The following is a 26,821-nucleotide window of genomic DNA, read 5'->3' as shown; positions in this document are numbered from 1 at the left end:
TCAACTCCATCTAGACATAGCCCTTGAAATCAGAATGACCTGCTTAATGGCCCCTGGAGTCATTGTTGACCCACATTCAGTAGCCAGAAACTCAACTTGGTGCGGAGCTGTTTCTTCTTGTGAATTGGAGAAGTCAAGAAGAGGGGGAGGTGAAAAGTGCTACAATAAGCTTAAAGTGAATATTTAGTCTCTTCCCAATGTAAAATTTGACAACTGGCACCAGAAAATCCTGCATATGATACCAGGTCTTCTGGACACCAATATGGCGTTTTAAATCTATAGAGTATATTTAAATAATAATAAGACTCTTAGGAAGGACACTGGAGCATAGATTTATCTAGTATCTACTCAGTCCCCGAAAATGGGGAGCCCCAGAGACTAAAGGTATCTTTTGTCTAGGACTAGGCCCAGGGGCCAGTTGATTTTAGTTAATTAGTCTCGTTAACACTGTTTATTCAGCAGTGGATTTTACAGACTATTAGAAAGGACAACTATTTAGGATGTTTAAGATCATGGATTTAAAGCAGAAAGATACCTCGGACTTCATTCATTCCAACAACATCCCCCGCCCCATTTTTCATATTACAATCGATGGACCAGAGAGGTTTAAATGATCTCACAGGTAGGAAGTAGCAGAGCCAGGATTCAAATCTAAACAAGAAGGAGAAGCCCACTTTGCTAAAGATCTGGCAGTTGGCTTGCTGAGTAGTCCTTTCTCATGTCCACAGAGCTTAGTGACCATTGATGAAAATATAGCTAAAATTAGAACAAGGGAGAGCCTCTTTTTCTCTATTGATATAAATACTACCTATGTATCCCCTGCATTATTACTAAGGGGCTGGATGTCATTTATGTTCCATCAGACAAGGGGATTCTAATTCCGAGATTTTATATGGAGATCAAAAAATTCTAATTATCCCCTTGCCTTGGAAATGGCAGCATCTTGGGTGAACCAGACGTTTTCTAAAATCTTGCAGCTGGATAATATGAAAGAGAGCTCTTGGAAGTATGATAGCTCAAGAACTTGTGGTTCTTTATGTCACCTCTGCTGTAGTAGAGGAATTCGGCAGTCTTTCATTTAGGACAAAAGCAGAGCTAGGGAGGAATGGGAAAGGAGATCAGTATACCTTTTGGCTAGTACAGCCAAATAGTATAGCCAGCCAGTGAGGGGTCTCTACAGTGTCCAACACGGAGACAAAGAATGGTTCTTGATGGCAAAAGTTGTATCAGATGTTCAGATTTGCATTTTTTTTTTTTTTGTAGCTCTGTATTTACCCAGCTCCACTGGGAAATTAATCAGGGTTGGAGGACTGGTGTTCAAGAACAATGGTTGATTTTTCCCTCCATTTCTCCAATATGTGCCCACAAAACCCTTTTGGTATTTTCAGATTTGTCCTGGGATATCTCTTGGTTTTGAAATATGCAGACTAAATTTTCTTTTCAAGTTCATGGCGCTTTTACTTGGAGCTTGTGTCATAAGCAGTAGATCTGAGAGGGAGACATCGTTGCTTTAGAGATATCCCTGGTTGGATAGACTGCAGCCATCAACGTTGCCTGCAACAATCTGAGTGTGTGGGAAACTATGTTGGAGGGGAAAGGGTCATTTATCAGGAAGAGAACGTTTTTCTTACTTGCTTTTCATGTGGTCTGTCCCGTTCTCAGCATGATAGATATTTTGTAATGTTTAATGGTGAACTCCATATTTTTAAACACTGCCGTAAAATGACATCTTTTCTGTGAGAAATAAGCATTCTGAGGTTAATTTTAATGAGTATACCTTACAATGATCATTGTTTAAAGGCTACATGTATATATTGGGATGACAGAGCATGTACAACAGACAAGTAAACAGAAAATAATCTAAGGAGGGAGACTGCAGAAAGAAGTAGGAGCACTGGGTAAGTTTTCCCATGGGAGTTGGGATCTGGGCTAAGTCTCAATGGGAAGCTTAACGCTTCTCAAAGGTGGATGTGAGGAAGAAGCACATTCTAAGCATGGGGAGACAATTTGGGCAGAAGCACTGAGGTGCTTCTGAGAGAGGAAATGCAGAGATTGGAGAATATCAACTTAGTCAAGCTGGAACATGAAGTGCATGAAAGGTGGGTAATATGAGGTAAGTTTAGGAATGTAGGTTATAGGCAGACTGACAAGGACTTTAAATGTCAGGTTAAGGATTTTATGTTTTATTCTAATGGCAGTAGGAAGTTCCTAAAAAATTTAGAGCAGAAGAGTTGACATAGTTAGATCTGTGCTTTAGAAGAGATTATTTTGGCATCTGTGTGGAGGATGGATTAGAGAGGGGAAAGACTAGGAGTAAGGAGGCCAATCAAGAGGCTTCTCAGATCATCTCCAGGTTTCTGTCGCTGCATTCTTTGCAACAAGGATTAAATCACATTTGGCAAGTGTTTCTTTTTTTTTTTTTTTTTTCCAGGCAATGGGGGTTAAGTGACTTGCTCAGGGTCTCACAGCTAGTAAGTGTCAAGTGTATGAGGCCGGCTTTGAACTCAGGTCTTCCTGAATCCAGTGCCGGTGCTTTAACCACTGCACCATCTAGCTGCCCGTGTTTCTTTTTTTCCCCCTCAAACATAATACCAGCCAAAATTATAGGTGGTATCCTCTCTTCAAATTTTCTGTGTTCTCTATACCTTCCCTGCCTCTGTTGGGACCATTGGCAACTAATCATTCCAGAATTTTTATTTCTTCCCTTTACTAGCTGCCTAGCACAATGTTGGACATAGAGCAGTCAGTAGTAATGATGTTTTGAGTGGTGATCTTCAGTTGTGTATTTAGTGCCTATTGATTGGGTACTCAATTTTTTGTGGAATGAATGAATATTTTAAAATTATTTTATTGCTGACTTTCATCGATGAGCAATTGAAGAGGTAATGTAGTGAAAAGAGTGCTGGGTTTGGGATCAGAGAATTTGGATTCTAGACTCAGCTCTTCTACTCACTAGCTATGTGACCTTGACCAAGTCTGTTAACCTGTGGCCCTCAGTTTCTTCATCTGAATGGGTTGAATGAGGTGATCTCCAAGGTCCTTTGTCAAAAATCTTCTAATTCTCTTTCTTCAACTGTCAGCTGAAAATGTTCCCCAAAGCTTCTCCATATTTGAGAAATTGTCTAAACTACTCTTCTCAAGCAATATACCTTCAGAATAATAAATCCTCTTAGAAATTTATTCATATTACAGTTAATTTTTTTTAAGTACGGCAATTGGGGTTAAGTGACTTGCCCGGGGTCACACAGCTAGTAAGTGTTAAGTGTCTGAGGCCAAATTTGAACTCAGGTGCTCCTGACTCCAGGCCCGGTGCTCTATCCACTGTGCCACCTAGCTGCCCCCAATTTTTTTTAATGATCAGAAACTTATTCTCAGACTTTAGGAAAAACACTTAAGAATTAAAAAACAAAAACAAAAGCAAAACCTTAGTACTACTTTCCTTAATTTGTTGGCCAATATAGTACTTTTCAAGGGAATAAATAAATAAATAATGCCATCTGAAAGGTCATTTGATTTGGAAAAAAGCTGAAAACCCACCAAAAACCTGCCTAAAAACAGTATTCTAAGTTAAGAAGTGAGGAGGGCAACAAAGGTCTGGCACTCTATCCACCATACAACTTAGTTGCCCCTACCTGACACATAGTAGGTGCTTAATGGAGGGAAGAGGACTATTTTATTATATACAGGTTACTTGAAAAATTTTGAATAATGTTGGAAATTGTTGGAACCCATACATGTCAGGATAGCAAAAACAAAACAAAAATTGCCTGCCCTATTTCTTTCTTCTCTCTCTTGAAGTATCAGGAAGAATTGATGTGGGATTCCAGTCTTTTTCTTTTTTTTCTTTTTTTTTTTTTGGTTCTCTTACTCCTACTTACTCCTTACTTCCTAACTCCCTGGCCAAGAATTCCTTAAGTTGTTAGCATTTTACCCAGGTTAATAGTTCATCCCTCAGATGTTCCATATTTGTATTATTAGCTAACTCTACCTGTGTCTGTCTCTTCAAGTCAACAAGCATTTCTTTTATAGTATTTTATTTTTTCCCCAATTACATGTAAAGATAGTTTTCAACATTGATTTTTGTAGGATTTTGAGTTCCAAATTTTTCTCCCTCCTTCCCTTCCTTCCCCCATCCCCAAGATAGCACGCATTCTGATATAGGTCGTATACATACAATCATGTTAAACATATTTCTGCATTAATCAATCATCAAGCATTTATTAAGTACCTACTGTGTGTCAGGTAGGGACAACAAGGTGGTACAGGTGAATAGAGTGCCAGACCTGGAGTCAGGAGCATCTGAGTTAAAATCCAGCTGCAGACATATATACTACCTGTGTGGCCCTGGACAAGTTACTTAACCCTGTTTGTCTCAGTTCCGTCTGTAAAGTGAGCTAGATAAGGAAATAGCAAATGACTCCAGTATCTTTGCCATGAAAACCCTAAATGGGATCCTGAAAAGTTGTACATGACTGAAAAACAACTGAACAACAACCAAATGGTGGGCACTTTGCTAAATACACAGGCAGAAATTGTCTCAGTCCTCAAGGAGCTCACGGTTTAATAGAGAAAACAATATGCAAACATAAATGTACAAACAAAATATATACAACATAAATTGGACATAACCACAAAGGGAAGGCAATAGCAAGTGACTTATGAGCTCTCGGCATCAGAGACTTTAATACTTCTTACATCCTCTAACAGCAACTAACATAATACCTTACATATTGTAGGCACTTAAATGTTTTAAAGTTTTCTTTGTGGATAGATTGTTGTCCCATTGGCACTGAATGACATTTGTGCCAAATTACAGTGGGAAAATAAAGCAGAGCTTCAAAATTGGCATCTGTGAGATACATACAGTTGGACTACGATGCATTTTAAGTATTTGTTAATGGGAGGCCTTTACTAAAATCCTTTTCTGGGTCTTCTTGGTGCCGTGGAGGTAACTAGATTCTTAAGTTCTTTGCCACCAGAGCTCATGCATCGTCAGGTCTTACCAAGCGGGGGAAATCATTGCATAAACCAACTCTATGTCTGTCATAAGAGGACCAGCTTAACTATACTTCGAGAGGTTCTTGACTAGCTTGGCCACAGTGGGATGAATTTCTTTAGCTTCAGCAAGCCTCTATACCTTAGTAGACGGTCTCTATATCTCCTGATTCCCCCAGTTGTTAGTGCAGCCTCTTCATCACTATGTAAAGTTTACATGTATATATCCTGCATTTACTTATCCTGTAACTACTCACGTTGTAGTCCCCTTGTGGAATTGTAAGAGCCCCCAAGAGCAAGGACTGTCACGCTTTTGTATCCCTAATACTTTGTACATAGTCAACAATAAATGATTTTGGATTAATAGAGGAATTACAGTCTGTGTTACTAGAGGGAAGACTACCTGAATGAAATGACAGATCCTTGAAATATTGGCAAGGAATTGGTGAGGAGACAACACAGATGGAATATTTTTTAAAGCGATGGCTAATCCAATGGCTTTGTATTTGGTTTTGGAATATCATCAGTCTCTGGTCCATTCCTATTTTTTATAAACCTGCCTTTGTCCTTCTTCAATCCCGCCTTACTGTAGAGAGCCAAAGACTGTGGTGGCTGAGTAATGTTGAGGGAAAGGCTATAGGTAATCTATTGTATAAATGAAAAATGGTTGTTGAGAAATTTGGGTCGATCTTAATATTCCAGTATTTTTCAAATTCCAGATTTCCCCCAAATTAAGCAGTTTTTCAGATCTGCCCATGGAGTATCCTTAGAGAACATCCTACTTCATAGGATCCTCATTCTTCCTTTCTTTACCACAGTGTCCAGTGAAAATTGGAGTCGAAGCCTTTTTAACAAGCTACTTTGTTCTCAGTGACCAGACATAGTATCACTTACAGAGCAGTTACTATTGAAATACCTAGAAAAGTGATTTCCAAAGTTATTTGATTGTATACCTCTATCAGTAAAAAAAAAGTTTTGACCACACCTCCCCCAATATGTGTATATTTAATTATTTATATAAAACTGGAGCAAAAAAATAGCAGTTTTAAAAGAATGAGATACACTTAAAATATTATTTGATTCTAAAGTCAAAGGGAGCTACTGCAGTTTATTGAGAAGGGGAGTGGTATGGTCCAAAATACATTTTTAGAAAACATTTTGTCAGCCTAGTGAAAAATGGATTGGAGAAGGGAGAGACTTGAGTCAGAGAAACTCATTAGAGAAGCACTACAATAGTGGATCCAGAAAGAGGTGAAGTGATGAGAGCCCATCCTATGGTGGTGGTTGTGAGATCAGAGGGAAGGGGTCAGATGTAGGTGATGTTGAGGAGGGAGAAATAACAAGATTTGGCACCTTTAATGGGGAGTGAGGAAGAGTAAGAAATCCCAGATGATTTCTCACCTAGGTGACCAGAAAGCTGTGATGTGCTCAATAGAAATAAGGAGCTATAGAAGAGGGGGTGGATTCTGGGGAAAAGATAGCTTAGTGAGATCTGTGATGCAGCTTGAAATCCATCTCTATGCTAGCTCATCCTATGAGACTCACCGTCACACCAAAAATGAAAAAAAAAGGGGGGGGCTGAGATCTTCTTGGTGATTATCCCTGGAGTTCAAACCATTCTCTAAGGGGTTGCTACAACCATGAAGTGATTTGGTGGGGCAGGAAGTGGGTGTGCTGAAACAGTAAAAGATTTTCCCAATGACACTTGTGCAACGTTTGCTCTGGGTGCCCTGGTAGAAGTTAGATGACAGCTTTCCTAAAGGGCTGTTGCAGGGCTCAGAAGGGGTGGGCTTGGGAACTGTGTTGAAGATGAGCCCCATGATGAACTAACTATTGCAGGGAGGCTGGGATTCAACCCAACCTCTCTTACATATGAATATCAAACCTCTCAATATCTTCATTAAACATATACCCCTTGTGGTCAGGCCAATGCCTCCACTTTGGAGACAACCGACCTAGAACATCCTACTATGCTTTAGAATTTATGCAATATTGCAAAAGCAGCCAATTCTAGAAATGGGTTGGTGTCCAGTTCTTGCTGTGGTCCTCCACCAACACCTGTATTTCCTCCTTCTCCAATTTCACTTCTCCCCACTCCAGGAAAGGAGGGTAAACATGTGAAAGACTGATTCATGAAATCAGAGGATCATAAATCTGGAGCTAGAAGGAACCATAGAAGCTTTTTAGGCCAACTTCCCCCATTTCATAGATGAAGAAACTGAGACCCAGTAAAGCAAAATGACTTTTCCAAGGTAACATTTGTTAGCTTGTTAGAGTTAGAACTAGGATTTGAACTCAGATCTTAAGACTACAAAATCACCACTACTTCCACAGTACTACATGGCCTCCATATTGTTATTTATATGGTCTTTGAGGCAAATATTTTTGAATCCTGGGAACAGCTAGGTGGCACAGTGGATAGAGTACCGGCCCTGGATTCAGGAGGACCTGAGTTCAAATCCAGCCTCAGGCACAACACTTACTAGCTGTGTGACCCTGGGCAAGTCACTTAACCCTCATTACCCTGCCCCCCCCAATATATATATATATATATATATATATATATATATATTTGAATCCTTATGGTATATAGAGTCGTTGCTTCCAGTTTTAAAAGCAGTTCAAAACATGGTCCTATATCCTGCACATTACTAGTATGTTGTGAGAAGGTAAGAAAAACAGCCTTCATTTTGTCTCAGATCTCTCTATTACAGAAGTTTCTTGATTTTGTTGCCCCTTTCTACAGGTGGCCCAAAAGTCCTAGTGAAATTCTTAGTTGCAATAGCTTAATCTCCTTGAGTTTTATTTTAGAAAAACAATATTGAGGAGTATGACTTGTAAATTTTAAGACCAGTAAATTAAATCCAAAAGATACCCTTCGGAGATGTGTTGAATTTTTAGTAAATATTTAGCAAATATTTTTCATCTTTAGTTGTGAGATTTCAGGTCTTAAAAGTTTTAGAACATTCACTGCCAGTAAGCTGAATGTTTTTCAGAACAGATAAATGCACATAATACATTCAGACTTTATCTCCACCTCTGCACTTCTAATGGAAGTCAATAATCCTGTATTTGTCCCCCAAAGAGAAATATTCAGGAGAGAAATGCAGTACTTAAGAATGATAGGGTGATAGGTCAGAAAATACATTTTCAGCTTTAATTAAGAAATCCGTAACAGCACTTTGTATCACTGCAAAATAATACATTCACTGGTTATTCTGCTGCATCATCCTATTTTGGGTTAGTGTATGTTTTTGGAAGCCACTGAAGAGTATTTAAATCCCCTGAAAAATAAAAAATAACATGACAGACAGTGGCACTGTAACAATGATTCCAGTTTTATAGTATAGTAAACCTAATCATTTTGTTTGTTAAAAAATGCTTTCATCATATTCATTTTTATCTTGACAAATTCCATTTTTCTCATCACTATATACATTCATTCTTCTTCACACTTGAGCTGTGGTGTAGATAACAGCTTAACAAACCCAGGCTCCATGGCACCTACCACTTTCCTTCAGCCCCTTAGTATTTTGGGCTCCCTCTTGAAACTGTAGACAAGTTCTTGGATCTTTACACTCCTTCCGCCTCATACACTGGACAGCACCACTTAGTCTTAGCAATATTGGAAACTTGCCTAGTTGTACTTCAAACTTTCTGTCACCACACCTACACCAGCACCTGTATGTGCTCCTTCTCCAATTTCACTTCTTGTCTCCACTCCAGAAGAGGAAGGTAAACATGCAAGAGGCTGACAGCTACAGGTCTTTCATATTCTGCCGTTGTCTCTCCCTTTCACTCATCTTTCCTTGAAAACTAAAAATATCTATCTGACTTCTAAATTGGAGGACTGGCTTCTTGATCCAAAGCAAATCTGTCAAACTCTGGTATAGTACAAAAGGGGGTATATCATCTGAATTGTTATTTCTCCCTCTTCTCCCATTCCCCGCCCCCCTCGTTTGTCTCTCTGTGTCTCTGATTATGTCTCTCTCTTTTGTCTTTCTCTCTGTTTCTCTTTCCTTCTTTCTCCATCCACCCCATGAAATCTGATGTTTAATTTGTGGCTGTCCTGGGGAAGTGTTTCATTACTTGAAAGAAAATTGGAAAGCATTTTACATTGCTTATTACAAATCATTTATTGGAGCTCCACTAAGTAAAGGGGATTTATCTTCCCATTGGTGTGCGGGTAACTCCTATTAACACTAATTGAGGTGTTAAAAATCAAAGGACATGTGAAACCCATAATACAGAATGCATTTGATCTGAGAACCTCCCACTTCACAGAGAATGACTCATGCCCATGGAGCATCAGCAAGCACTTTACATACAATTTTTTATGACTCTTTTAAAAAATTAGAAAATTACTGAGCATTTCATAACACACTCATATTACATCCTGCCTAGTAACTCTTAAAGGTTGCCACCTGGCCAGCATTAACCCAAACAGGTTGGAAATTATAGTCTCTAACCACCATTGAGACAAATTTTAAGGTCAGAGATTTCATCTGGGACTGCCACTCTTGTTGATTTTCCTACTATATCATCCTTGTTTCTGCCTTTTTTTTTTAAACCTCCTGGCTCATGATAATGACAGTGGCAGCAATTACTGGAAAGACTACACTGGACCTGGAGTCAGGAGAGAACTGAATTCAAATCCAGGTTCTGATACTTACAAGTCGTGTGATACCTGCTGGGCAAGTGTCATGACCTCTGAGTTTTTTTCATCTGTGAAGTGGAAATAATAAAACTTATACTAAAGTGCTTTATATGCCTCACATGCTGTATAAATATGAGTTATTATTGGAGTCTAGATAGTAAAGGACTAAGAAGTTTGGAGCTGGGAGTGGAGGGAAGGGAGATGCATTGCATGTAAAAAAGGGGGCTTCCCCTTATGTCCCTGTATTTCTGTCCTGAATATTTTGGTGTTGGCTTGGTGTGGCAACACAGCCAATCTGTACTGTGTCAAGTGGGTTGTGAGCTGGCAAATATCATCTACCTATTTGTAAGACAGTATGTTCATTTGAATGCTACCCTCAGAATGCTGGATGAGCCTTGAATCTTCCTGAAGATGCTAGAGTAATTTATGGTACCTGGAATGTACCTTACCCCTTCACTTAAACACACATTGTTAATTAGAACCAAGCTTTGTAGCTGTTGGTGACCGTTAAAAACTTTTAGATAATTTTTCTTCCATAAATATTTATTCTATCACTAGACCATGTACCTCAAATAGCTAACAGGGTATGTCTCTGCTAAAAATTCTCTGTTTTTAGATGTGAGTACTAGATTTCACCCTCCCCTTCCCAGCCTCACTATCTTTCACTTTTCTTTTATCTTCAAGAATATATTTATCTTTATGAGGGTTTTGGATGTTTGGGGAATGAATTCAACTTGGGGTAGGAATAGGGAGAATTTTCACATTTATGTGTGTAAGTTGGAAGGGGGAAGGGCTGCTGCATTTAAAGTAACCAGTATCATTTTGTGTCCTTTCATCAATTTTGGGAACATTTAAAATGTATAAAACACAGGAGTGCTTGCTTCTTGTTTAATTCTGGACAGAACATTTTTAATTGCTTTTCCCACAGAGGGAGGGAAAGCCTAAATGGATTTCTCTCGATTTCTATAACGTTGTATTTATTCATTGATCACAGAGAGAATGATTTTCCCATGGTGACAGTCTGAGAGAGCCCATCTAGTTTTGCCCTTGGAAAATGACTGAATCTTTCAGTGATCTCTTCTGAGGACTGTAGGTTCCATTTGTAAAAATGAGCTGGCATCCATTTCTGTAAGTGTTAGCCTAGATATTCTGAGTGGGCAGAATATAGAATATTCCCCTTCGTGACTGAACCGCCTTTTCAGCTGTTCTTTCGGAATAAGCACGCAGTTCCCAAGGGAAGGAGGCAAATCCTGGCTATTATTAATATGTAGCATCCATCTGCCATTGTAGAGAAACAGATACAAAAAGCAAAATGATTTTCATTTATTCTCCACTATAGCTCTGTGAAGTAGGTTAGGATTTTTCTTGTTTTACAAATGAGGCGAAGGAAACACGCAGAGGTGAATTGAGACTCAACTAAGGTCAAAGATCAAGGCCAGCAGTTCTGGGTTACATAATGAAACCCCCTTTTTCATATAATCCTAAACATACCAAAATTCACTATCCAAAAGCCACTGAGATTGCTAGTGTTGGCAGAACCCCCCATCTTGTAGACTGTTTTCTATTAGATTTTTACTTATATAGTTCTATTTCAAGAGACATGATTTCCAGTTCAGAATTCTGTGAGTCTATGAACCTTCTAAGAGCTGTGTAATAATAGTCACAATAATATTCTTCTTCATAGTTGATTCTCTATAAAGGTCCTATCCTGACACCTTGTCCTGCCATACAGATAATAACTCTGGACTCTTGAAGGTGAATTTTACCAGGCTAGAAAGGCTCAGGTACAGTCTTGGGTGACAGACTTGATGTGCTATCCAAGAACTAATTTCTTGAAGTACAGAGAATGTGTTTACAGAGTATTTATAGAGAATACGGAGAACCACTCACCAGAATGTTGATAAAGTCTATTTAAAGAAAACTCATTGACTGGATACAACAGAGGTAAAACAAACAAACAAACACAACAATACCAACTTAGAACACAAAATTAAAATTCTATTATTCAATTTGATGACCATTATAGAAACTATAATCTCCTCTATCTAGACAAAGTATCAACCCTTGAAAAGGGGGAATGGACAAAAGTTAAGGACATTTGCTCAGATGATCACCATTTTAATAGAAGTTAGACCAGCAACACAACACTAGCCACAACAAAGAGCCCAGAAACCACCTTAGTCACCAAAACACTTGATCTTCTTGCCAAGGGGAAAGACATAGCCACAAAGTATAGCACCTGCCTAGAATACAAGCTCATTTGGGAGATTTTTATGGAGTGGGATGACAATAGGATATGAGCAATATCTACTCACAAAAGAGCAAAGATCAGTTGGGGAAACAAACTTTAATGAGACACAGCTAAACCAGATTACCTCAAGCACATTCATAGTTTAAACTAGAAGATAACAAGTAGGCGTTAAATGGATCATATCTACTATCATTCCCAGTGAGGAAATTCCCCCACCATTACAGAAAAGCACCTTTTCTGTGACTTAGAGAGTTGCCTGAGACCCTTCGAGGTTTAGTGAATTGCCCAGCATCTGATACAGCCACTGTGTCAAAGATGGGACTTGAACCAGATCCTCCTGATTCCATAGCCAGATCTCTATCCCTTCTGCCTTATACTGCTTCTATTTCTATATTACTGTAATTCTAATCAGAAATAGTAGAAAAGCCACCACAATCGGATTCCACCAATTTACTACTTAATGTATTTTGTGAGGAAATACTTTGGGTATTTAAGATCAAGTCAGGAAGAACAGCTCCAAATGCCAAGAAAAAAAATCTATTCCAGGGAAGACTAAAATTTTTTAACCACTCAAGGATTGATTTTTCCAACTATCTCAAAGCAGGGAAGGTTCCAAAAGACAGGAACAGATCACAAATGGTATCTTTGTTCTCTTCCTCCCCCAAAAAGTAACTGAAAAACTATCAGCCCCTACTTTTCAAATATACCATCCTTTAATTGTTTTCATGAGAAAGGCCTCTGATGACGACAATGACAAGGACAACAACAACAAATAGCTAGTATTCATACAGTGCTTTAAGGTCTCCAAAGTGCTTTACATATATTATCTCATTTAATCCTCACAACAACTCTGTGAATTAGCTCAATCATAGTCCCCTTTTTACAGACCAGGATGTTAAATCACTTGCTCCCAGTCACAGGGTTATTTTTGTTTGTTTGGTTTGGGTTTGGGGTTTTTTGGGTTGTTTTTTTTTTTTTTTTTGGTCAACAGTTATTTCTCACTTTATTATAGCTCATAGTAGCACAACTCTCAAATGACAATGATGAGAATGGTCACCTTTTTTGTTTGTTTTGGGTTTTTTTTTTTTTTTTTAGTAAGGCAATTGGGGTTAAGTGACTTGCCCAGGGTCACACAGCCAGTAAGTGTTAAGTGTCTGAGGCCAGATTTGAACTCAGGTATTCCTGAATCCAGGGCCGGTGCTCTATCCACTGTGCCATCTAGCTGCCCCATGGGGTTTTTTTTTTTTAATAGAATTTTTATTTATAGTTTTAAGTTTCAAATTTTATCCCTTCTTCCTTCCCTCCCCTCCCCCCATCCCTAGGCTGTAAGCAGTCAGATATGGGTTATACATGTGCAGTTATGTAAAACATTACCTACCATATTAGTTATTTTGTACAAGAAAATTTGAAGAAAATAAAAAATGAAAGAAAATGAAAAATAGCATGCTTCAGTCTGTGTTCAATCAATATCACTTCTTTCTTTGGAGAAGGGTGGTATGTTTCATCATTAGTCCTTTGGAATTGTCTTAGATCATTGTGTTGGTGAGAATAATTAAGTCATTCTCAGTTCTTCATCAAACAATATCCAGTCACACAGGGTTGTAAGTGTCAGAGGCAGTATTTGAACTACTGTCTTCATGAGCACAAGTATACTTTGGGGGGGGGGGGCAGTGAGGATTAAGTGACTTGCCCAGGGTCACACAGCTAGTAAGTGTCAAGTGTCTGATGCTGGATTTGAACTCAGGTCCTCCTGAATCCAGGACCTGTGCTTTATCTACTATACCACATAGCTGCCCCACAAGTATACTTTTAAAGAGAATTTTCCATACCAGAGTTTGAAGCTGTCTTAGAGGCAAACTAGTCCAACCCATATGATACCTTTCTATTGCATCCCTGCCTTTGTTTGAATACTTCTAGTGATAGGGAACTTACTATCTTACTAGGCTAGCCATTTGAGTTTTGGATAGTTCTGATTGTCAGTAAGTTTTCCCTTCTCTTGAGGAGAATGGTAGAAACGGAAGACACTGGACTGGAAATGTAAGGATTCTTTTCTCTGTCATTTCCTAGCTATAAAACTACTGGCAGATCCCTACCATCTCAGGGCTTCAGTTCCTTTGCCTATAAAATCAGGAAATTGTGCTAAATGATGTCTGAGGTTTCTTCAAGCTCTAACCTATTTTGAAGTGGTTGGCACCGGTCTGACCAGTCTTCTCTACATCTCCACTAGGGGGAGACATATGCATCCAGGTGGCAAAAGCTTGGCTAAAGGTGTGTTTTGACACCTGTGAATATACCTGTATCTCTTAGGCCAAAGGGTGTGGCTGGATTAGAAGCAAAAGCCCTAAAAAACGTTCTTTTGGAAGTAGAGACCAGTTTTGAGAAGTGTAGAACTCACCAGATACTCCAGTGGATAAAATGAAAGGGGCGGGGGGGGGGGGGGAGGGGGAGCCTCACTTCCCACAAAAGGAAGGCAAAAATAGTCTATCTCAACTGTGGAAGGTAGACGCATTTTTCTGGTTTGAAGAAAGGAAGATAATTATTGGGGACAAAGAAAAAGGATTAGTTGTATAAAATGTTACATCTGTACAGCAAAAAAATAACATAACCAAAATGAAAATGAAAATAGCAACTGAGTGAAAAATAATATGGTAAATAATTCTGATAACAGTTGATAAGAGCAACACTTAATCACCAATGGATTTAATGGGCCCTAGGACAATTTATGAAAGAAGCAAAAATTATAAAAATTGTTCAGCCTCTAGGATAAACAGAATTCAAATTAAAGCAACCATTAAAATGGCCTTTGAGATAGCAACTCACACCTATTAAGTTTGCACAAAAAAAGTGGCAAAACTGTATTCATGGGACTACAGGAAATAAACACTATAACTCTTCTGACAGATGGCAAATTGGTCCATTGTTTTTGGAAAACAATCAGGCAATGAACAAAAGGAGTTATGAAACTGATAGTGACCTTCGAACCAGAGATTCTTTTGTTGGGATGTATCGTATAACCTAAGCATATAACTTAAAAGAAAAAAAAAGAGCTAGATCTATGAAAATAGTTGTTGCTTTTTTTGGAAATGTGTGAGCTTGGCAAATTATAGAATGTCTAAGTAATGATTACACTATTTAAAATGACAGAGAAATATGGAAAGATAAGGCAGATCAATCAAAACGAAAACAGATGAATATATCTTCCCAGTCATCTTCTCACCATACTGCCTACACTCCAGATGTCATCTTTTATCTCCACCTACCCCCCCCCCACAACCTTGTACTGCACTCCTCTTCCCCATCCTGCATTCCACTTCCTACCCATCTGATCCACACCAAACCCTTCCTTCTTTCCAACTTCTTTTTATGTTATCTTCCCCCATTAGGACATAAGGGCAACTAGGTGGCGCAGTGAATAGAATCAGGAAGACCTAAGTTCAAATCTGGCCTCAGACAGTAAAATAGATGTGTGACCCTGGGCAAGTCACTTAACCCTGTTTGTCTCCATTTCCTCATCTCTAAAATGAACTAGAGAAAGAAAAGGCAAACCACTCTAGTGTCTCTGCCATGAAAACCCCAAATTTGGTCACAGAGAGTTGGAAATGACTGAAAAAACTGAACAACAAAAATTATAATGCGAGCTCATCAAGGGCAGGGACTGGCTTGTTTGACCAAATTGTGGTATATGAACATGTTTATGAATTTATTGTTTCGTAGTAGATATGAGGAATTCAGAGAAATATAGGAAGACTAATAGGCAGAACCTGGAAAACAATACACATGATGAATATATATGTAATATAAATGAAAAAAACATTAAAATGAAGCTGAACACTGTAATTATGACCAATCTTGGTCTTTGAGAAGAGATCAGGAAATTCATCTCCATCCTTTCATTAAAGAGGTGGGGAAGTATGGCTGCAGATTGTTGTGTATTCTCTTAGATGTGGGCAGTGTCGGTTAGCCCTGAAACATTTCCAGGATTGTTGTGGCCATTTTGGGGGAAGAGAAGTCTGAGCTTATGATTGTATCAGTATGGGAAATTCCCTGTATGGAAGCTCTTTCCATTTAGATAATGCAGCAACTTGTCTGTAATCTATGGTTTTAGAGAGTTATCAAAGGCACTGAGAAATCAAGTGACCACCTAGACTGTATCAGAGACAAGAATTGAAGCCCAGGTTTTCCTGAATCCAGAACTCATCTGCTATCCACTGAGCCATATAAAGGAGCTGATAGGATAAACATACTGAGAAATCCAAAGTCCAGCAGTGTGGTTTGTGAAATTCAAGGTATTTGTTTCTGGGGTGGGAATGTAGTGGGGAGTGGAAGAGTGGGCTGCCCTTGGAGTCCTGAAGATCTTTGTTTAGATCTTATCTGTGTGCCCATGGGCAGATCACTTAACCTCACTGGACCTCTGTTTCCTCCTCAGTTATATGGGCATAAGAATAACATAGTTCTTACATAACAGGGTTGTTAGCCTCAAATGAGTTAATATTTGAAAAGCATTTTGTGGACTTAGTAAGTTAACTATAATTTCTATATTTATATGTTTATAAATACCTTACATAGGATATATACTTTTTATATATTTATAACTAATAATCATATAATTAATCATTAGTATATAGGGTTTATATATACTATATTATATTATTTATATAGGTTTTTAATACTAGAAAATGAAGTAGTTGGTATTGAGCACCTATCTATTAACATCCTGTTTCTCATATAGGTCGTTTATAGTAATTACAGTTTATCTGTTAGGCATCTAGCCCTAGTTAAGAGTCCAGCCTATGGCTGTCAGTGGATGGCTGGGGTTTTCTCCCCCTTTATATGAAATTAGGTCAGTTAGGTACCTCAGTAGATAGAGTGTTGGGCCTGGAATCAGGAAGACTCATCTTTCTGAGTTCAAAATCTGGCCTTTATTCACTTACTAGCTGTGTGACTCTAGGCAAGTCACTTAACCCTATTTGCCTCAGTTTCCTCATCTCTAGAAGTAAATGGCAGGGCAGCTAGGTGGTGTAGTTGATAAAGCATTGGCCCTGAGTTCAAATCTGGTCTCAGACACCTGACACTTTCTAGCTCTGTGACCCTGGGCGAGTCACTTAACCCTCATTGCCCCGCAAAAAAAAAAAAGTAAATGGCAAACCATTCTAGTATCTTTGCCAAGAAAACTCCAAATGGGGTCACAAAGAGTTAGACACAACTGAACAAATATGAAATTAGCTGGCTTTCTCTGAGCGCAGGACTTGTTACCTAATCCCCTTGCCACTCCTCTGACATACTGTTTTATGCTCTATGCATTTCATGTTAGACCTGGAGTTCTTAACCGTTTTCTGTGTCATGGACCCCTCTGTCAGTCTGATGAAGTGTATAGATTCCTTGTCAGAATGATGTTTTTAAATATGTGAAATAAAATATATAGGATCACAAAGGAAAACAGTTATATTGGAATACAGTTAGCAAGATTTTTTTAATGAGTTCACAGATTTAAACTATATTAGTTTAAGCATTCCTGTGTAAAATGTACCTTGTTTTTACATGTGAGATGTAACTGTCATTGATGCCAAAAATCTCACTTCCTCCCACCTTCTCTCTCTCTGTCTCTCTGTCTCTCTCCGTCTCCCTCCCTCCCTCCCTCCCTCCCTCCCCCTCTGCCCCCCTCTCTCTCTCTCCCTCTGTCCTTCCTTTTCTCTCTCCAAAACTGAACTCTTTCCTTGTTAAAAACAGTTTCCCCACCCAACTGACTTCTGTCAAAGACACCAATATTCTCCTAGTCATTCATGCTTAACAAATTTAGAGTCCTCTTTTGCTTCTTCTTTTTCTGCTTCCTTATATCCTATCTTGCACTAAGTCCTATTTCCATTTTTTCCCTTAAAATGTCTCTCATTGACATGCAAATTAAAACAACTCTGAGGTACTACCTCACACCTATCAGATTGCTTAACATTACAGAAAAGAAAAATGACAAATGCTGGAGGGGATGTGGAAAAATAGGGACACTGAATCACTGTTGGTGGAACTGTGAATTGATCCAGCCATTCTGGAGAATAATTTGGAACTATGCTCAAAGGGCTATAAAGCTGTGCATACCCTTTGACCCAGCAATACCACTACTTGGTCTGAATCCCAAAGAGATCAGAGAAAAAGGAAAAGGACATATATGTACAAAAATATTTCTAGAAGCTCTTTTTATGTTGTCAAAGAATTGGAAATTAAAGGGATACCCATCAATTAGGGAATGGCTGAATAAGATGTGGTATATGATTGTGACAGAATACTATTATGCTATAAGAAATGACAAGCAGGATGCTTTCAGAAAACCCTGATGCAAAGTGAAGTCAGGAGAACCAGGAAAACATTGTACCTCCTAAGAACAATATAGGAACAGTGATCAACTGTGAAAGACTTAATTAACTAGTCTAGTCAATATTTCTAAGATAATTCCAAAGGACTCGTGATGAAAAATGCTCTCTTCCTCTAGAGAGAGAATTGATGAACTCTGAGTTCCAACTGAAGCATATCATTTTTCACTTTCCTTATTTTTCTTGCCCTTTTCTGGAAACATGACTAATGTAGAAATATGTTTTTCACATGTTCAATGAGTATCATATTACTTTGCCATCTCAGGGACTGGGGGAGGGGCTGGAGGGAGGGAGAGAATTTGGAACTCAAAAAAAATTTGTTTTAAATGAATGTTAAAATTTTTTTAAAAAGATGTCCCTCATTCTTCTGTCATCACCCAAGGCTGGACCCAATCACTTCAGCCTAAAATACTGGGACAGATTCCTAGCTGCTCTCACTGATTTGTCTCTTCTCATAAATCTCTTCTGCCCATTACCACCAGATGTGTCTTCCTTTAAAAACACTGCTGTCATCCTGCTCCCCAGTTTTCCAGTGTTTCGAGCCTGAATGCCTCTGCCTGCTTTCCAGTCCAGGGAGACCCATCATACTTAGCCAACCTTATTTCCTAAGACACGCCCCCCTCCAGACACCTTCCCCCCCCCCCCCAACCCCTCAGGTTTTTGTTATACCAATCACTACACTGTTCCACAGACACACCATGTTCTTGCTACCTCTTCCTTCACTCTTTCCCTTTGCCTGGAATGCCCCCTCCTTACACCTCCCCATATCCTGACTCCCCTGCCCCCACTCATCTCCCTCTTCTGAAATTCTCTAGCAGTACTCATCTGTACCATGCAATTTAGCATTTAGTTATATGTTATCTTATTTTTTTCACTCTCGTTTCGTGTGTTTTAGTATTGTTTACCCATGTAGATGGTAAGCTCAAGCAAGGACTGTGCATTGGAGAGGTTACAGAGAGTAAAATGGAAAGATTGTGGGAGCTTCCATCCTAGGCCTAGGTTCAAATTCCACCCAGCTCCTTTTTAGCTTTGTGACCCTCAGTAGGGGAAGTTACTTCCTTTTTGTGTCTCGATTTCCTTCTTTAAAATGAGAGGGTTCGGGGCAGCTAGGTGGCGCAGTGGATAGAGCACCGGCCCTGGAGTCAGGAGTACCTGAGTTCAAATCCGGCCTCAGACACTTAACACTTACTAGCTGTGTGACCCTGGGCAAGTCACTTAACCCCAGTTGCCTCGCTAAAAAAAAAATAAAAATAAAAAAAAAATGAGAGGGTTCAATTGATGTTTTTCCACGCTCTCTTAAAGTTCTAAAATCCTATCATCTCCTATTTCTTCCCTATTTTTCATTGCACATAGCCCAGTGTGAGAACCTAATAAGAGCTAAACAAATTTTTATTGATTATGTGAAAGTAAGACTTTTGTAAAAGAGTTATTCTGAATACCATAGAGGAACTGTTTTTTTGACCATTAGGGAGGGAATCCTTTGCGAAGAGAATAACCAACCCCCTAATTTATCTTCTTTATAAATTCAGGGTTTTGTATCTGTTTCTTGTGTATGTGTCTTTGTGTAGGAGAGGTAATCCCATATACAACTGGATTATGAGCTTTAATAGAGGTGGCCATGGACATTACAAAGGATCTTCTTAAGGAGAGCTGTATGGTCAGCTGCAGTTGTGCTGTATTCTCTCCCCACCGGATCTAATTGCACAGAGGAAATGTGGCTCTTGGCCACAGTGGCTGCCTGTGTTAGTAGCTAAGGATAAAGTCATTCTCTCTCCTCTATACCCTTCAAATGTTTTCTCTTGATTTGTTGGGGTCACTGCTTCCTGGTCTATAGTGAGCTTCCTTCCCCCATCCCTTCTGGTTTTGCCAATAACACACTCAAGGGGGAAAAATTAACTTGTCTTTTTTGCCATCTGCCCTCCCTCCCTTCTCTCCTGTGAGCAGTAATTTCTTTTTTCTTGGCCTGGCTTCTTCCCTGACATTAGTCCCCTGCTCATTTATTTCTCTCCATTCTCCTCTCCTTATGTCTCCTTTCCCATCATCTCACTTCTCACTTTTTTTCCACCTCCCTCCAAAAAAAAGAAAGAAAGAAAGAGAAACAATGACCTTCTTTTCAGTCTGCCAAACCCTTTGGAAGAAAATCAAAGGGATTAGAATACCTGGAGGGGCAACAGTCTGAAGTAAGTTTCACAAAAGAATCAGGTAGTTGGTTGTAGCAGGGCCTGCCTGGAGTTCTCCCAAAGAGAGGAAGAGGCTGTCCTTGGGAACCCTGGGTTTTCAGGGTCTTCATCCTTCTCATTGGTGACTAGGCCTTGTTTCTTCAGTGCCAAACACAACTTCTTCATTTTTCAAACAGTAGGCTTTAGACTTGGAGAAAATTTACTGAGGATAGAAGGGTGCAGTTTAACTGAATAGTATTTGTTTTACAAATGAAATAGCCTATCCTGTCCTTCCCTTTTGGTTGCATAAATTATGGCAGCCAAAGAAAAGAAAATCCTTCCCCTGCCCTCCTCCCTAATCTTTACTTATAACCAAATCCAGCAGAGCATCACAGGATGTAAACCTGAAAATGATATTAGAGATCACTTAATCCTTACAGATCCCCACCATCCCCACCCCCACACACCATTTTATAGATGGGGAGAACCAAAGTCCATAAAGGTAAATAGGTTCCAAATGAGGTCTTCTAATTGCAGATTTATTGGTTTTTTGGTTTTTTCTCAATACCCTGCTATCCCACTTGAGTGACCTGGGTGACCCCTACAAATTTATTCTAGCCAAATCTTCAGCCTGCAGGAATTAGAAGATTTAGAAACTCAACACCATTTGAGTATGGCCACTGTGGCTTATTTCGCTTCTTTGCCTTTGAATAACTGGAGCTAATCTAGGAATAGAATGAGCCCCTTAATCTCCTTCTGATTTGCATGTCACAGGTTGCCTTCCTATTGGATTTTGGATTTCAGCAATTAGCCTCCCATTGTCTTTTCAGGAAATGACATCTGTGTGACTTCTGGTGTAGGCAACTGGTGACCCCCTATGGTTAAAATATCTTGCAATGCTTTTTTAGCACTTCCTCTGGGTTGGTCATATAGGCTGGTTGACTTTGAAAGTTTTCTGGAATGTAAAAAAGTGAGCATGTTCTAGGTCACTCATAGAAGCAGCACAGTTTAGCACACTGGATGAGATGAGTACTTCTGAATCAACATTAAAGTCCTAGGGGGCAGTTAGATGGCATCTAGGTGGCTCAGTGGATGCACCAGCCCTGCATTCATGAGGACCTGAGTTCAAATTCGGCCTCAGACACTTGACACTTACTAGCTGTGTGACCCTGGGCAAGTCACCCTCATTGCCCTGCATTAAAAAAAAAAAAAAAGATTAAAACCCTAAACTCTGGCTGTTTAGTTCTTTGTCACCTGGAAATTTTTATAGAACCCCCATGATTCAGTTACCCACTTCTATTTTGGATAGTTCTTGAGGATTTAATTAAAAGGAATAGTCTACTGGAAAATATATTTTGGAAACGAATGTTGTTTTTATATGTAATTGAGGGAAAAATAAAATATTAAATTTAAAAAATACACACACACAAACTCAGGTCTTTCTGGCTCAGATGCTAGTTCTGTGACCCAGAGCAAGTCACTTAACTGTTGTCAGCCTAAATTTACTTACCTGTAAAATGGGGTTAATAATAGCACTACCTCCCAGTGTTGTTGAGGATCAAGTGAGATATTTGCAAAGTGTTTTGCAAACCTTAAAACATTATATAAATTCTATTATTGGTGGTGTTATGGTAGTTGTTCTGACTCTCTATTGGTTAGGACAGGCTGTTTTACACAAGAAATGCTTAATCCAAGTAATTCCAGTTCACATAAATGATGAATGGTTGCCAAAGAAGTGACTATTGACATTAAACGAAGAGAAAGAACAGAACCTGTGGCCATGTACTAGGAAACAAAAAGATCATCAGCTACGTCTGGTTTTGTGAACACATGTAATATATATTGACTTCTGATGATCTGTGCACCAGAATCCATTGAATCAGAAAAGAAAAGAAAAATTTTTCTTTATGACATTCTAGTAGTACAGCTTGGCATAGCAAATAGAGAGCCGGCCTTGGAATCAGGAAAACCTGGGTTCAAGTCTGTCCTCTGACACACGTGTGACTTTGAGCAAGACATTTAACTGCCCAATGCCCATGCCTCATGCAACTCTCTACAACTATAAATTATAGAAAAGTTGCTGATCTGCATTACAAAAGAAAGCTTTCCACGAAAGTAAAATCACAGGTTGTTGTTGTTGTCATTAAGTCATGTCTGACTCTCTGTGATCCCATTGTGACTTTCTGTGGGGTTTTCTTAGAAAAGATACTGGAGTGGTTTGCCATCTCCTTCTCCAGCTACTTTTACAGAAAAGGAAACTGAGGCAAAAAGAGTAAGTGACTTGCCCTGGGTCACATAGCAACTAAGTATCTGAGGCTGGATTTGAACTCAGATCTTCCTGACTCTAGGCCCAGCACTCTATATGCTAAACCACCTTGTTCAACTCTTCATAAACCCATTTGAAGTTTTCATGGCAAAGATACTGGAGTGGTTTACCATTTCCTTCTCCAGCTCATTTTATAGATAAAGAAAGTTGGGCAAACTGGGTTAAGTGACTTGCCTAGCATCACACTGCAAGTGTGTAAGGTTGGATTTGAACTCAGGTCTTCCTAATTCCAGGCCCAGTGCCCTATTCACTAAGCCACCTTCCAAAAAAAAAAAAAAAACACAGGTCAAGCCCCCAAACAATAAGTTTTCAGTAAGTGCTTAATAAATGTGTATGTAATTGAACATAATTAAATTTAAATTGTGAAATGGATATAAAATTTCTTCAGACTTTTAAACAGCACGTTAGGGGCCAGTCTTTATTCTCCATAGTCTTAAGTCCTTAGTCTTAATTATCTTCTAAAACTACTGGCTTTGAGTAGTGTTATTTCCCAGTTAATACTAAGCAGCACTTGACATGATGTCAAACCTAGTAGGCTGCCAGAGATAAATTTCTGCCTGTGTGAATGGACACGGGTCCCTTTCAAGTTATGTTTTCATGTTGAGACTCCCTGTGCACACGGAAATTATCGGTGTGTCTCTCCACTTGGAAAGGAGATCATTCTGTTGAGGTTTTGTTCATTCTAGCCAAAGCCTCAGAGGAGTCCTCAATCTGAGCCTTTTGGACCAGTGAATATTGTCCATTTTTCTATTCATTTTTATGTGACAGGACCAAGGAATAAAAATCCTGAAGTGGCTCTTATATCTAACAAAACCCTTCTACTTTCTGCCCAGAAAATATACCTTCTACTCTCTTGTCCCAATACCTTTGCACAGACTGCTTTCTATGCCTGAAATGTTCTCTTTCTCCTCTCTTTGCCTGTTACCCTATTCATCCTTTAAAGCCCATCTCAAATGCTATGAAGACTTCCCCCGGCCCCTCAGAGGTATAGCCTTCCCTCCCCCACCTTTGACCTCATGTAAAATTTTGGGACCTTTTGGGTACATTTGTCCTATATTATTTTATACTGGAGCTATTTGTGCCGTGTAGCTTATTCCTCTATTAGAATGCAGTAAGCTCTGTGAGGACATGAAGGCAGCATGCTGTAATGCAGAGGCATCAAACTCTCTGCCTGCAAAATTCCCAAGTGAAATCTAAAGTAGATAAAAATGTAATTGGGGGGGGGGGGCAGCTAGGTGGCACAGTGGATAGAGCACTGGCCCTGGAGTCAGGAGGACCTGAGTTCAAATCCAGCCTCAGACACTTGACACTTACTAGCTGTGTGACCCTGGGCAAGTCACTTAACCCCAGTTGCCTTACCCCCAAAAAAATGCAATTGGGAAATTTTTAACACAATAAATAAAAATACAATATGACATAGATAATGTTAATTTTTGGTATTCGTAGGGATTGGTTTCTTTAATGGTATAATGGGCAAATCTAGGTTGAAATGTAATGAACCTCTACGAAGACTTCCCCCATCCCCTTTCAGGTATGAACCACCCCACCCCCCCTCCCCAAGCTTGAACCTTCTGTAAAATTTCATATCTCACCTCCAGACAGTTCCTAGAGATGTGATGCTGGGAAAGTCATATAAAACTCTCTTGAGCTTCAGTTTCCTTTTCTGTAAAATGGAGATAATAAAGTGTAGCCCGAAACTCCCAGAGTTGTGAACTCTGTGAACATTGAAGTACTTGATAAGTGCAAGCTACCGGCATCACCTAAACTTTCCGTCTCCTCTCATCAATCAATAAACATTTATTAAGTGCTTACTACATGCCAAATGCTGTGTCGGGGATACAAATACAATCAATGAACCAATCCCTACTCTAAATGAGCTTACATTTGATTAGGGAAGATAGCATGTTCATACAGAAACATATATGGAATTAATGCCCAGTAAATACATGGCAGGTGAATACTAGGTAGTTGGTGGGGGGAGCTTTAGCCATGGGCTGGATCAGGAGAGGTTTCATGGAGAAAGCATGTCTAAACTGTGTCTTAAAGGAAGAGAGGAATTTTTTTAGGAAAAGTTAAGGAGGGCATGCATTCCAGGCATGGACAATCACCCACACAAAAGCAAAGAGACAAGAGAAGGCATGCCTTGCGTGAGGAACAGAGACAAGGCTATTTTGGCTGGACCGTTGATTGGGGGAAGGAATATAATGAAAAATGAGACTAGAAAGATAGATTGGGGCCGGATTGAAAAGGGCTTTAAAAGCTAAACAGTGGAGTTAATAGGGAGTTCTCTATCTTCAAAGCAATGGGGAGCCAATGGAATGATTTAATAGGGAAGTAACAGGGTCAGATCTGCACTTAAGGAAAATCACCGTGGCAGCACACTCTGTCTGAAATTGGTATGTTTTGCATACGATAGGTGCTGAGTAAAGTTTTATTAAATTGGATTGACTCTATGGTAACAGGAGAATAGCTCTATGTGGTAGAAACTGCCCATGTTTTCCCATGTCATCAGTTTCCCATAGAAGTGGCAAGTGGAAAGTGTGATCACAGTGAGTTCTTTCTCTAGTGGTAGTGATGGTTTTTCACTGATCCATCCACTTTCTCTCCTGGCTTCCTTTGTGACTAAGAATACAAATTATGAGACGATAACAGGCTGAGATTAGATATTATCCTAGCCCATGCCCATGATTTACAGTTTTCTGGCAATTTTGTTTTTTTTAAAGGTCAGTAATGCTTTCTTAGAGATGTTGGGGGTATGGGTTGGACTATGTAGCTGTTGAGGTATCTTCCAGCTTTGAAATTCTGTGATTCCTGGGTCCCTCCTCACTTTCTTTTTTTTTTTTTCCTCCTCCTACAGGGCAATGAGGGTTAAGTGACTTGTCCAGGGTCACACAGCTAGTAAGTGTCAAGTGTCTGAGGCCGGATTTGAACTCAGGTCCTCCTGATTCCAGGTCCAGTGCTTTATCTACTGTGCTACCTAGCTCCCCCCCACCACCACCACCACTTCCAACTCTTAGAATCCCTGGCTCCCTTCCAGCCTTCGTTCAGTTTCCACCTCTTAAGGGAGGGAGACCTTTCCTCATGTCCCAATTGCTAGTTATCTCCCACACCCCCTGAAATAGTTTGCATTTATTGAAATCTGTTTTGTATTTCTCTATATGCTTACGTGCTATATCGACTACAGGAGGATGTAAGTTCACTGAAGGCAGTGGCTATTTCATTTTTGTGTCTATATCTCTACTACCATGCACATAGCAAGCATTTACCAAATACATAGAGAATTGAATCAAGTGTTTATCAAATGCCCATTTTCTATAGATGACATAGCAGGAAATATCGAAATAGAAAATGTGGCCTCTGCCTTTAAGTAGCTTATATTCTGAATAGGGTGCTGATATTATTATCTCTTTGTATTCTGCAAACAACACAAACAAGCCTAAGATGAATAAGGCAATAAGTGACCCAAGAGTTTGGAGAAAGGCTTATTTATTATTCCTGGTGTTTATCTTTGTGTTTTTGTTTTTTCTATGTGGTCAACTACTAGAGGCATGCAAAAAAAAAAATGCAGTAAAGCTGTGATGAACTCAGTTTCCAGTTTTATTCCTTTATTGTACAAATTTTTCAGGTCCATAAACTTTCATTTCCTCCTCAGCCATGATTACTGCTTAATGATCATTAATCAATTAGCACCTGGGTCTGATATATCAGTGAAAGACAGTCCTAAGAGAAGTTGTATAGGTTTGATAAGGTTTCTGGGGAAGAAGATGGTTATAGATTCTCCGGGTGAAGCAATATGAGTCAGATTATTGCAGCTTAATGATGCTTTTCTCACTCTCTGTGTGGTGTTGTTTTTCAGGACCTGTACTACAGCTGTGGTAGAAGAAATGTGGTGTATATAAAATTTGTGATAGCTGGGAGAAATTCTGGTAAGTGTTGCTGCATTTATTCCTAATAGCTTTTGTAATATGATGGGGGCCCATAAAAGATGGTTGCTTCCTTGTTCTTTGCCGCTTTAAAATCTGTGTTAAGCGGAGAGAAGGCGAAATTTTATGATGATGAAACGTAGCTCTG

The 26,821-nt window shown here is 39.3% G+C and overlaps 1 protein-coding gene across 3 annotated transcripts in view; it reads left to right on the top strand.

Annotated features, from left to right (window-relative positions):
- Positions 1-26,821, top strand: part of FYN (FYN proto-oncogene, Src family tyrosine kinase) — a 313,617-nt gene that overhangs the window by 108,013 nt on the left and 178,783 nt on the right. For all 3 annotated transcript variants that reach the window (XM_044002171.1, XM_044002169.1, XM_044002170.1), the window contains one exon: positions 26,607-26,676. The gene's annotated coding sequence lies outside the window, so the exon portion shown is untranslated. The remainder of the gene's footprint in view (positions 1-26,606; positions 26,677-26,821) is intronic.

The sequence above is a fragment of the Dromiciops gliroides genome, chromosome 4 (genome assembly GCF_019393635.1).
Source record: "Dromiciops gliroides isolate mDroGli1 chromosome 4, mDroGli1.pri, whole genome shotgun sequence".
Classification (NCBI taxonomy): domain Eukaryota; kingdom Metazoa; phylum Chordata; class Mammalia; order Microbiotheria; family Microbiotheriidae; genus Dromiciops; species Dromiciops gliroides.
Note: the sequence above shows the minus strand (reverse complement) of the source record. Positions and strands in the feature narration are given on the sequence as shown.